We start from the raw sequence: 12355 nt of genomic DNA, 5'->3' as shown, positions 1-12355 counted from the left end.
CTAGGCTCTTATGCTTTTGCATATCGCAAAAGTTGGAATCAAGCTAAAGACGCAATGCCGGTTACTTTCCTCGCTAACAGTTTTCAGCATGCACGATTTTAATGATAGAAAAGGCAAAACAGACAGTAATACAAGACAACTGGAGCCAGAAATATGGTTACTTGCACTGTGTCAAAAAACAGGAAGGGCTCCCATCAAGCCTGTGCCCATATATACGAGTGACCTAACAGTTTTTTCTTCCAGATATAAATCAGCATTTATTCGTTTATGGAGTATCTGAACTGCAATATTTAACAATTATTCGCCGAAGGCGAAGTGATTATCGGTGAATATTCACCAATAATCACTGAGCCTGAGGCGAATAATTAATTGTTTTATTATAAATACACAGGTGATTATTTCAAAAAAGAGAAGAAAAAAAACATTTTAACGCGAAATCATCTCTTCTTACAGTTGCAAAACGACTACTGGCAGCCATTTTGTCCGTCGAGGTGATTATCGGCTGATAATCCGAGATAGCGAGCCAATGAGATCGCGCGATTTTGTATAATCACCTGTGTATTTAATATACTAAAATGTGATATATGGTGATAGTTTACACATTCGCTGTTCAGTGAAGAATGCGCTATTTTTTTCTGTAATTATGTGACACTGCATAAGTCGTTTCTAATGACAATGCGAATCAAAATGGTTCGAAGCGCAGTCTTGCACTTAAATTAAAGGAGTATTTTTAGGTTACCTTATTTCCAGAGAATTAGTAATTTCACCCCGACCTCGATTCTTTATCTGTTTTGCTAATGTCTTAGAATGTTTAACACACATATTCTCTCACATTCGCTCACTTTGGTGGTTGGTTGGCCGCATCGTTCAAAGATGCTCTCAATGTGACTGCGCGATGCAGTTATGAGCTATGCTGTCAGTCGATATTTGACTCTGTGGCTGCGTGATGCAGCTCGAGTCAAATACCCACATTTTACCCCTGTTCACCATAGAGTCTCCAGTACCTCAGTGGTTAGAGCATCCGTACTACATCACGGAGGGTCGTGGGTTCGAATCCCATCTCTGGCTCGGATTTTTCCGAGTTCCCAGTGGGTTCAATTGTTACACTTTTCATTTAATATGCAGTGTCCCCAAGAGCATTTGAAAACAATAGTTAATGCAAAATTTGGGGGGCAAACAAAGTGTATTATGGGGAATTCGAAATAGAGAATGTCTTGATGTTGAAATTGCGGTGGAAATGAATGCAATTACCCACAGTTTAAGCCACAAGATTAAGGCAAACAAATCAAATAGTTCAAAAGAATCTAAGCTTTTCGAAAAATAAGAAGTGTTCTTTGCACATCGCCCACAGCACTTCCGTGATTTTGCTTAGATTCTTGCATGGCATGAGCTAATACGTGCTAACTATGACATAAGTTTATAAGTTGCTTTCGACAACGGACAGTGCATTGCATTTCCACATTTTAAAAATGTTTTGAGGAAATGTTCAGAATGTTACTTTTAACCAGCAATCAGGTAAATCATACATCGTTCGAAGTGTTTAGGTTGTGTGCAGTGTAAATTCCCGGGCCAGTTTAGTTGGTGATACCTACCTATTTTAACGAGAAGTGATGTTGTGAAAGTTACTGATCCTAGCCTGTTACTTGCGTTGCATTGATAGGTACCAATGTCTTGGAGGCTAAATCTTGAAATTTTAAGTGCGCCATTAATAACCACTGATCTCCCTTGCGGTAATGAAGAATAGGCCTTTGACCATTGGATCACTGGTGGCGGATTGCCAAACGCTTCACAAATAACAACAGCTGTTGAACGCTTTTCAAATAAAACAACTTCGCCAGGGACCTTAGTAAAGACTGGAGAAACTAAAGAAGAGCAGAAATATGTCATCTATTTCGAAAGATTGAGTAACGAGCGAGATGTCGAGATTACGCCACGCTACGGCAGTAATGGTGTCGGCCTTTGCCTTCATCGGAAACTGAATCTCGCACTCTTCCTTTCAACTGTTAATCTTGAAGACACTCAAATTCAAATTCAAATTCAAATTCAAATTCGTTGGAATTCAGCTCTGTTCCTGTATCAACGTTTCCTTAAGTTTTGGCCGATAAAACATGGCCACCGATCATGTAAGTGGAAACTAAGAATTCTAAGGAGGAGTGGAGGGTTATGCACAGTTTTTACAAAGATCTATTCGCAGTTACAGAATATAAATGTCCCGTATACCGTTATCAGTGTCAATTTTCAAGGTGATATTTGAAACACGGGGGAAATACGGTGCTCCCCTTGTGGGTACTGAATGTTCTTGTTTTTTTTTTTTTTTTTCTTCATCAGTTTAATATCTAAGGGTCTGCCTTGACTGTCATCTTAGAACTTTTTGAAATGTTCTCCGGTGAACTTGTTGCCCAACCAAAAGTTACTATGGGATCGGGAGGGAAGAATTGAACTACACTGGAAGAAGAGGAGACCTGTATATTCTGACCTACTGCTCGTGACACGAAAAGGGCATCAGAAAGTAAACTGTGAACCAAACATCGGTCAGAATATAGGCTACCTGCAACCTTTTGTCTTTAGAGAGTGGTTCTGACCTTCGACAAAGAGCTCGATCACTTTTTCATCTTTTCCCAGCAAATTGGTAGCTCTGCAAACGTATTTCCCTGAGTCGTTATAGACAGCCTTCTTTATCACCAGTTTGTCTTGTTGATCATTGCTGTTTACCAGTCGTGAGCCATTCATCTTACTCCAGAATACTCTCGGCTTTGGATTACCATCAGCTGAGCACTGGAAAGTAGCAGGTTGATTTTCAGTCACCGTCATTGAAGCAGGAGACAGTCACTTGTGGCACAGATATGGACTCTCCAGGTTCTCCCTTAGGTCCCGGGTGTCCAGGGTGTCCTGTTTTACCTTCAAGCGAAGAAGATTCAGGTAATTTTTTTCATAACTCGAACCTTTAAGGGTAATCAGGTGTGACTTGCATCTCAGTGGCAGTTCGAGTTGATGGGTTAGGGTGTAAAATTATCTAACTGAAGAGAAAGAAAAACACTGAGTTCGTGCGCACTTTGGTTAGCTTACCGAGGATTCGAGTTACGTCAGCTCTATCAACAATGCAAAGAAGAAAATCGTACAAAGCTTTGATTTGAAAACTGTTTTAAGTCTGTGAGCTAAAAGGATCACTTCATCTCTTGCGTGATTTCAAAAAAACGCTTTCTCGTGTTAAAAAAATCTAAGAAATTAAATGAATGAATTATAAGGTTCTCTTATTTGTTTTTAAAACGTTACATGGCATTGTGCCAGACTACATTACCAATCTACTTGAGTTACAATCTGGGTCCAAGTATACCTTGAGATCCACCAATGGTCGTCTCCTTGTCCCGTTCAAGCGTAAAGCTTAGAAGACAATAAACGATCGATTGTTTGCAGTAGCTGCACCTTCACTCTGGAACTCAATGCCACCTAAGTTACGCATGATCTCGCACCTTACCTCGTTTAAACGTCAACTCAAGACACATCTCTTTGGGGCTCCATTTTATTAATGGAAATAGAAAACTCACTATAGCTTTTATTTGCAATACTATTATTGTAATTTTAGATCTACCTTAGGTACAAATCTTATTATATTTTATACGTAACTTGGATATTTAGATAAGTGTTATTAATATTATAGTCTACATTTTTATTGTCACTATTACATAGATCTTTATTTTTGGCATTGTAATGCGCACATGTTCATTGTATCATCAAGGCGTGCAATAGAAGTATTAAATTATTATTATTATTATTATTATTATTATTATTATTATTATTATTATTATTATTATTAACCAGGTTTTGGAGACATATTCATGTAAAAAAGCGTTATCTGGGTAAAGATTTTAAAAAACATAAGCTTTCGGCTTCCAGACTAAAGCCTTAAAAAAACTAAAATATAAATACGCGAGATGGAAATATATACAAAATGGAAGTGTGAGAAAAAAATGTAAAAACCGTAAAAGGGAAAAATGTGCTAATCTAAAAGAATATAGAGTATTGTTTTGCACAAAGGCTTGGAGTTATTTTCGGCTTCATTAGAGTTAGCGGTGTGCCAAGAACCAAATGAAATCATCCCGCGACTCTTAATCAAACCAAAGGATTCTCCTTGTCGTGAGATAATTTAGTCACTCCTCGACCCCCTTGTGAAGAAACCGACTTAAGACAAAGGCGGACAAAAGCTTTCTATTACTTTTTGAATAGCTTCTCCAACGATAGATTGCACGGCATGTAACGTGTGACACTCCTTGACAGATGGCAAGATATTCTCAACAATAATGTTGAACCCCATACATGAAGATTTCCCATTACCGATACATCCCATGATTGAGACGTTACGTTCCGATCAACCACGCCCTCGGCCGTTTTCTGCTCAACTCGTTAGTACCCAAGACTTACTCCCGGGCATTTGGTGCGAAAATGTCATCATTACCCATTTATTCCCGTGCGTGCCTAGTTCTGGCAAATCGAGATATTTTCTGGTATACCAGATATGTAATACTATAGACCTTATTCATAAATGGCGGTCAATTTATAATTATTTTGTCGAAGTGCAAATTAGCCTACCAAGCCTCCATACCATACAGTGAATTGAAAAGAATTCTTGCTTTAAAATGAGGCTTGGTAGGCTAATTTGCACGTGGACAAAAGAATTATAAATGTGACCGCCATTTATGAATAAGGTCTATATCACTGTAACTCTATCTACGCGCAAGCTACAATGATACTTCCAGGGGCAATAAAACACTCCTCATTCGAATTCTTTATACAAAGAATAACAATGAGGCCCGGCTTATTTTTGTGTGTGCTATTGTATTCCCCTCACATTTTGAACCTTTGTTCGGACTCCCGAGGAACATGCTTTTTGTGAAACGTTTATGAAGCCGTTCAAAAGAACTCGCAGCACGGGTCTAAAAACACTGGCCGTCTCATGTTTTTAAACCTGATAAAACACTGATGCTCGTTTTTCAAACAGTACATAATATAAGCTGGTCCCGACTCTCCACTTGTTACTCAGTCTTGACTCTAGATTGTCAGTTGAAGCGAACTAGACTGCCCTATGAGACAAAAAACGCTATTTACCAGTTAGAATACATGAAAAGGAGTGATGAAGAAGTTAAAGTAAAGATAAGAAAACATGAAGCAAGCTACAACAAAATGCAAAACTGTTAAAAAAACACCTTTTTTAGCTTCGGAATCCAATACCCGCCGAATATAGAATTTCAACCTTTTCCACTTCCCCTCCCCTCTCTCCCTTTCAATGTTGAATTTTTAAGTTTTCAACATTTTTTTGTCTTACTGGATGGAAACACTGATAACTGATAAGGCCCCAAGAAGGTGAAGTGTCTCCACTAATTTTGCAACTTGTTGTAGCTAGTATCAGAGAACTATGCTCAATGATTGAGTTCAATTTGGAATAGTGTTGGTTGATTCATTTTGAAATTGTTGACAAAACGCAGAAGTTGGAGAAAATCAGAAAAAGTAAGCCAAGTACCTTTCTTCAGTGTCTCAGAGACAAAAATATTTCACGGAGTTAATTATCTTAATTACCTTTTTCTCCCCTAACACCGCTTTCTCCAGGATCTCCCGTCATGCCTTGTTTGCCAGGCTCACCTGGTGGACCCATAACACCTTGTATTCCCTTTCTACCTTTGGTACCTTTGGATCCTCTTTTACCGCGAGGGCCTTGAACTCCCTTTGGTCCAGGGGGACCTGGTAGACACACTTTTTCTGAAGGGCGACAGGACTTGACAATAAGCGATTCCACATATTTCTCCATTCCTTGACGAAAATCGTTTATGTTGTCAGATTCAGTGTTGTTAACAGTAAGATGCCGACGGACAATTTTATTTCTTTCCATTAGATCTGCAAAGGAAAAAATCGTGTAAATCTCAAAGATCGTTTAGATAACAACTTTAATGGCTCTTAGAACGACAATACATCCGTTGCGGCGAATGTTTGAGTGAAGATGCTGTCCCGAATGTTATTTGTAGGAAATAAGAGAGTGTCACCAGATTGAACTTTGGACCAGGGAAACAAACAAAGGCAAAAATATCTTAAGTAAGAAAATTAAAAAAAGAAGTCATGAGGTTTTAAGAATAAAAAAGCCAGAAAAGCAGATATGAAGTTGTACACAAGGGTTCTGTAAAGACAAGGAACTGTGAATCTATGTCAAGAGTTAAATAAGGCCGACCTTTATTATTTCAACTCGATTAGCAAAACAACCTTAATAGTAGAAATGCTGCCGATAGGAAGGGAGATGTTCAATTATGCTTGCAATTTAACGACGGTTCTTGCGTAGAATTGAGGGGAGATTTTAATAGGTCTTGAGCAGGGACGGTAAAAAACGTGGACCCTCAATTGGACCGTTTTTTTGGACCCCACTCTAGAGAAGAAAGAAAAAAATAGACGGAGGTTCAAGATGACCAAGAAATAAATATTTGTTCAAATATTTGGTTGGAAAAAAGTCAATCTCTGTGAATCTCAGCAGTTTGAGCCTTTTTTTGTTGCGAGACAGTGAATCACTATAGTTTCAATCCCTTGCGTTTCGAACAAAATGTGTTCTTCTCCCGATTTGAGGGCTGCCTCGTTCGTTCGCTTCAGTTTCACTCACTGCGACAGCAATGAAAGAGTTCATCATTGAGTCAAATGGCAAAGCACTAAAATCTCTATTTCGATTTTGTTTTTTTTCCTTAATGTACGCCACTTGGAAATCGAAACGCAGTATGTCATTTCCCAAACTCATGTTGATGCTGTTTCCTTTATCTCAGCGCAGTTTCCGCAAAGAGGATTTTCCTTTGAAGCGGAATTAATTTATACCGAGGCAAGGTTTTCTGGCCAGCTAAGAATTTCTAAATGATCAACCCGTCTCTTATTCCTTTTGAGAACCAAGATTTGTGATTTACCGTACAATTGTTTATCCAACGAACGAAATGATATATGAAATGAATCATAAATTGAACTTCGGATATGAAATCAAGTGAAGGTATGATCCTGGCAGTTAAAAAAGCAATTTTTAGCAATTGCGTAGAGAAGCGTGAAAAATTCAGGACTTCATCGGAGTTTGAACCCGTGACCTCGCGATGCCGGTGCGACGCTCTAAGCGACTGAGCTATGAACCCACAAATGACCAGCTCACAACATAAGTGACGTCATAGCTCAGTTGGTTGGAGCCTCGCAACGGCATCGTAAGATCACGGGTTCAAACCCCCTTCAATTCCTTAATTTTCCAGGCTTCTCTACGGCGCAATTCGTCAAAATTGCTTTCGTAACTGCGAGGATCATAGCTTCACTTAATTTTTTATACGTTCGACTGTTTGAGTCGTTTTTAGGGACAGCATGCAAACGACGATCGACTCAAAAAGGGTGACCCTCGTCAAGTTAAGATGTGCATTGTTTATTCGTCTGATGAGACCTCACGCCGGTGAGACTGGTCGATTGTAGCTTCACTCAGATAGTCAGTACAGTATCGTATAGCCTCCTTTGCATCTTCAAGTTTCACAAAGACAAAACTATTGTCCAACATACAGATCGAAGTTATCTTCCTTGTGTGGTTTTGGTTTTTAACGGGATTCCTTTTAATGGCGTTTTGCCATTTATCTGTACAAGGTAAATAACGCAAGAGAAACTTACAAAGTTTTAATAATTTCTTAAAAACTTACCCCTTGCGCCATCCTTGTTTTTGTGCACTTTCACGGGATACATGGCTCTTTGTTTCAGAATTACTTTGATTTGTTGAATTTCCTCGGAAAGCTCTGCCTCGGCCATTTTCATCTCAAAAATCACTCCCTCGTTTCTCGCGAAAAGAGCAATGGTCAACATCATCGCAAACACAGACAAAACAGATGAAGATTTATGAATACGCGCACAATTTCCCCCTGGTACAGACGGTTCAGGGTCTGGACTGTCCTTTTTGCATTTATCCATTTTAGTTTCATCTGAAAACACTACTGAACAGTGTGGTACTGCATTATGTATCACGAAAACAGGAAGACGAAACTCAATCTCTCAAATCTCACAGGTTAACAAATGTTCCCGATAGTATTACACAAGAAATATCATACCAGCCGTTAAATATCACTTGACAAAAGACCCGGCTTTGTATTTGCATGTTTTACATATTTGAAATAAGATATTATAGAGAGTTAATTTGGACTTTATGTTTTACGTAAAAAATCAATAAAATTTAATATATAAGTTTAGCTTTTATACTTTGATGGAATTCGATTCTTCCTGAGAAGAACAATTGTTAAGCCCTGGCCAAACGAGAGTGAGAGTTGATGAGAATTCACGAGAGTTGAGATAAGAGTGATCGAGAGAGCGAGAGTTGACGAGAATCTGTCAAGAGTTTTCGAGCGTAAACAAAAGAGAGAGCATGGGAACTACTCTGGGAAAATATGGTGACTAGCCAGCCGGTATATTGAGCTACTGTAGCCTGACCGCTAAAATGAATTTTGAGCGCAAATGAAAAGCTTCTGCATGTTTATTTCTAATGCTTATGTTTAATGAGGAAGAAGGGATAATTATCCAAAACGTGGTAAAACGAGAGACTGGATAAAGCGTCGTTGCGAGAAGAGTTACTTTAACAAAATTGTCGCAGCCGGTTGCGAGTTGAAGACGGTTAACACTCACGGCCATACCTTAACATTAGATATTTGGTAACAATTACAGGACGCAATATCCCACCTTAATACGACAAGCTTACCGCTGTAAAAAGAATGAAAACAGGCAGAATTAGAGCTTTAGTTCAACAAGAAATAGCGTTTCTGAGCTCACGTGAAGCCGAGTTGATGTACAAGATTTAGGTCTAAAAACCACTCTGAAAACGGTTAGCTTTCAGTTGTTTTTCTGTGTACCACAATGTCAATACTCCAAAAAATTCGACTTTTCGAGGGCTTGTCTCGTTAGTCTAGTGGACATCCGAAACTCAAATGAGAAACCATCGCTCCGGGTTCGACTCTCTGCCCCGTCTATTGTGAATCTTCTCTGCATGTACAAAAAGTTTGTTTCTTTGAAGTAGACTTGAAGTTTGAAGTAGATTGTACGTCGTGTAAGTTGAATAATAAGGGAATGTCAGTTTGAAAAATTCCAGCTGCAATCTCCCCAAGGATTACAAAGCACGAGGTTCAGGCCACAAGGTCATCAAACCCGGCTGAGAGGCCAACGCTTACGTTGCGCTTCCTCGATACAGGGAAAACATTCCCATCGCTACATTTTCAATTTCGGATTGGTACGGCAACGATATCTTACATTGCTTAGGAAGTTTCCCAAGATATCTCTCAAGTCCTTGGTCCTTTTTTATCAAAAAAAGCCGGCTGGAAACAAACAGTAACTGCTGACCGCAACCCTCTCGCTCAAACTTTCGTGTGCGGCCAAATGAGACAAAACTCCCGCCAGCTCTCATGATCAATTTGAGCAAGTTCAAATTGGATGAGCCCTCTAGAGAGAATGAGAGAGTTCCTGGCCAAACGAGAATGAGAGTTTCAACTCTCGTCAACTCTCATCAACTCTCGCTCTCGTTTGCCAAAGGCTTTCGGCTCAGACTTCCAGCCGCTGGCGTCTCGTTGCTCAACGACACACCAACGGCTAGAAATCTGAGCATAGACGGTTGTTGGTGACTGAAACTATCGACAACATTGTCCAAGCCATCTTTAGAGTTGAACGTGATTCCCGCCAATGATGAAAAAATAAGGAGAAAACTAGACCCTAATAGGAATGCGCCAATTTTCCAGTTTTTCGATATCATTCAGTATCGGGTATAGGAATTTAAAATCGAATGGTAAAAGCGCCAGAGAAGAACAGTTTCTAAGGCAAAGTAGTCGGGAAAAGACTGAAAAGTGGTAGAAGCGGAAAACATGAGCTTATCGTTCAATGATCCAATAGACCACAATAGCTATAAGAGTTCTTTACAGCGGTTACCAGTCACACGTGCCCCTCAAAGACTTTTTTTTTTTTTACATTTTTCGAAGCTAAATTTGAGTGGACGTCAATCAAATGTTTCCATGACGAATGCATCTGCCACCAACTGAATGGAACCATTGTCATGGAAATATTTGATTGATGTCCATCCAAATTTAGTTTTGAAAAAAGAAAGAAAAAATTACCCCAAGAGGATCCGCGTGAAAGCTACAACACAGGATACCGTTGTCATTCGTCTTTGGAACACTTTCCTTCCGCAGTTAGTGATGCTTATATCTCTTAAATAGAGCGGTTTTCAATTGAGTGTCGTAAAACAAATACCAAAGTACTTACTTCGACCAATCACAGCAGGTGCAAACCGCACAATGAACCAATCCAAATTGGCATCAATTCCATGTAACTTGCTCAAAACGCGGGACAAATTGCGCCTGCGAGTCGCAATTTGTTTTTGTTTTCCTATATCATTGGTTGATAAACTGGCGCGAGATTTTTAGACCAATCATCAATAGCAATCGCGTAATTACTTTCGACGATCGACAGTCGTTTGAAAATTGCTCTAACGTCACATAAAGGCTACATAATGAGTCTTTCTTACTGCCGTATTTTGTTCCTTGAATGTAATGTGATAATTGTTGTGTGGTTCCTGCAATGATGCAATCTGATTTTCTGAAACAAATTAACCTTAGTGCTTCGACTAAAGCCGTAGGCGCAACGGAAACACTGTTATTACAATCAAGAGAATGCTTACAAAACCGTAATATTTTATTGATCTCAACTCTAAAGTCATCAGCAGGGGTGAACTGTACATGATATTCACACAAGAAGCAGGGAGTTAAATGATGTTCGATGGAATTAAGGCATTTTGTCATTACAATAACTTCATCCTAATTACAAAAAGGTACTCTTTCACGATGTAAAGCAATGCAATAGGTACTTTGTTTTAATACGCAAACCTGAAATCAAATCAATTTCAACTTCAGACGCCCCAAGACGATACCATGCTACTATTTTCACATTTTAAACGTTCAAAGGGAAAAAAACAATTGCGTAGTCTTTTTTAAAAAAAGTATATTACCGTATTTTAAGAAATTAAGGCTCGAATTAATTAAATTATCATTCGAGGTATTTTTCCCTCCTTTCCATTGACCGAGAGCCCACCACGTGACCTGCAAATAACTGTCTACAAATAAGTGTTTGCTGCAAATAATATTCTGCTCATGCGTAATTAAAACCACGGTCCTGTGTGACAATGGCAGTTCGCTTTCCTGAGCTTCCAGAAAAAGATTTAATTGTTGGGAATTGTGAAAAACAAAGTTAACTCAGTCATCAAATGATAAAACAATTATTGAACTCGGTTATGGCAAAATATCGTGATTTTTCAATGTCTCGCAGATCAATTATTTGCCTCAGCCTTCAGCTTCGACAAATAATTGATCTGCTCCCCACTGACAAATCACGATATTTTGCTCAAAAACGTCCAATAATTGTAAATTATTTTGAAAGAGGCGTAATGCTTTTTATTCAAGGATAAATGACACACTAGCGTGAATTTTTCAAATTTCCTGTAATCCAAGTTCACTAATAAAGTGAAGTCTTTCTTGAGAAAACTCGTTTTCATTCTTAAGACAAAATGTCTTGGACTGACTTATATAAGAGGATGGAGAGAACATTTTAGGGAGCATCAATTTTGTATAATAAAGTAAGCTTTAACGACCACAATAAAAGCAAGGGTCAAGGAAAGTCGAAATTTTTTGCCAGATTTTTCACTAAGTATAAATTCGGAAAAGGAAACGTTAATTTCAAGTCTCCGTTCCTTTAACCTTAAAATCACGAGCGTTTTGGCAGCCGTAAGCTTCACTGACTGGTTCACACGGCGTAAACGAGCCAATCAGAAATTCTGGGAAGTTTTGTATTTTGTAAGAGTTTTGCTATTGATTGGTTTAAATAAATTGCAGCGCGAAGCTATTGGGCCAATCACATAATTCAAAATATAAAAGATAATACAGAGTCACTGTGGTTTCCTTTATACTTGACTAAAATCCGTTCTAATGAAAGATTCAATCAAGATTATGAATCATGAAGGGATTTTTTGGAAATAATTTGCAACACTTCACTTTTAAGAAGGAGTAGCCCGTCTTTCGCTCAGTCAGTTGAGCGTAACGCCAAAAAAAAAAACAATCGCACAAGAGATCGCCAGGCGGTACTTCTCTTTCTCTATTCCTTTTTCTGTGCCGTTGGGCTTGACGGATTGAACACAAGATGAACAACTGCTCGTATTCTTTAACATCAGCTCATTTCAAATCAATGCGTGCCACAAGTCACCGAGTGATCTTTCAGCAAAGCACTTCGGAAGTTATTTAACGTGACTTATTGATTTGTCCGTTCACAGAACAAGTGACACAGGCAAACCCTGGAC

At 38.8% G+C, this 12355-nt stretch overlaps 1 pseudogene; it reads right to left on the bottom strand.

Moving 5' to 3' along the window:
* Positions 1–7968, bottom strand: part of LOC137997127 (uncharacterized) — an 18866-nt pseudogene extending 10898 nt beyond the window's left edge.
* Positions 7969–12355: the final 4387 nt, after the last annotated feature.

Source organism: Montipora foliosa, chromosome 3 (genome assembly GCF_036669935.1).
Source record: "Montipora foliosa isolate CH-2021 chromosome 3, ASM3666993v2, whole genome shotgun sequence".
Lineage (NCBI taxonomy): Eukaryota > Metazoa > Cnidaria > Anthozoa > Scleractinia > Acroporidae > Montipora > Montipora foliosa.
Note: the sequence above shows the minus strand (reverse complement) of the source record. Positions and strands in the feature narration are given on the sequence as shown.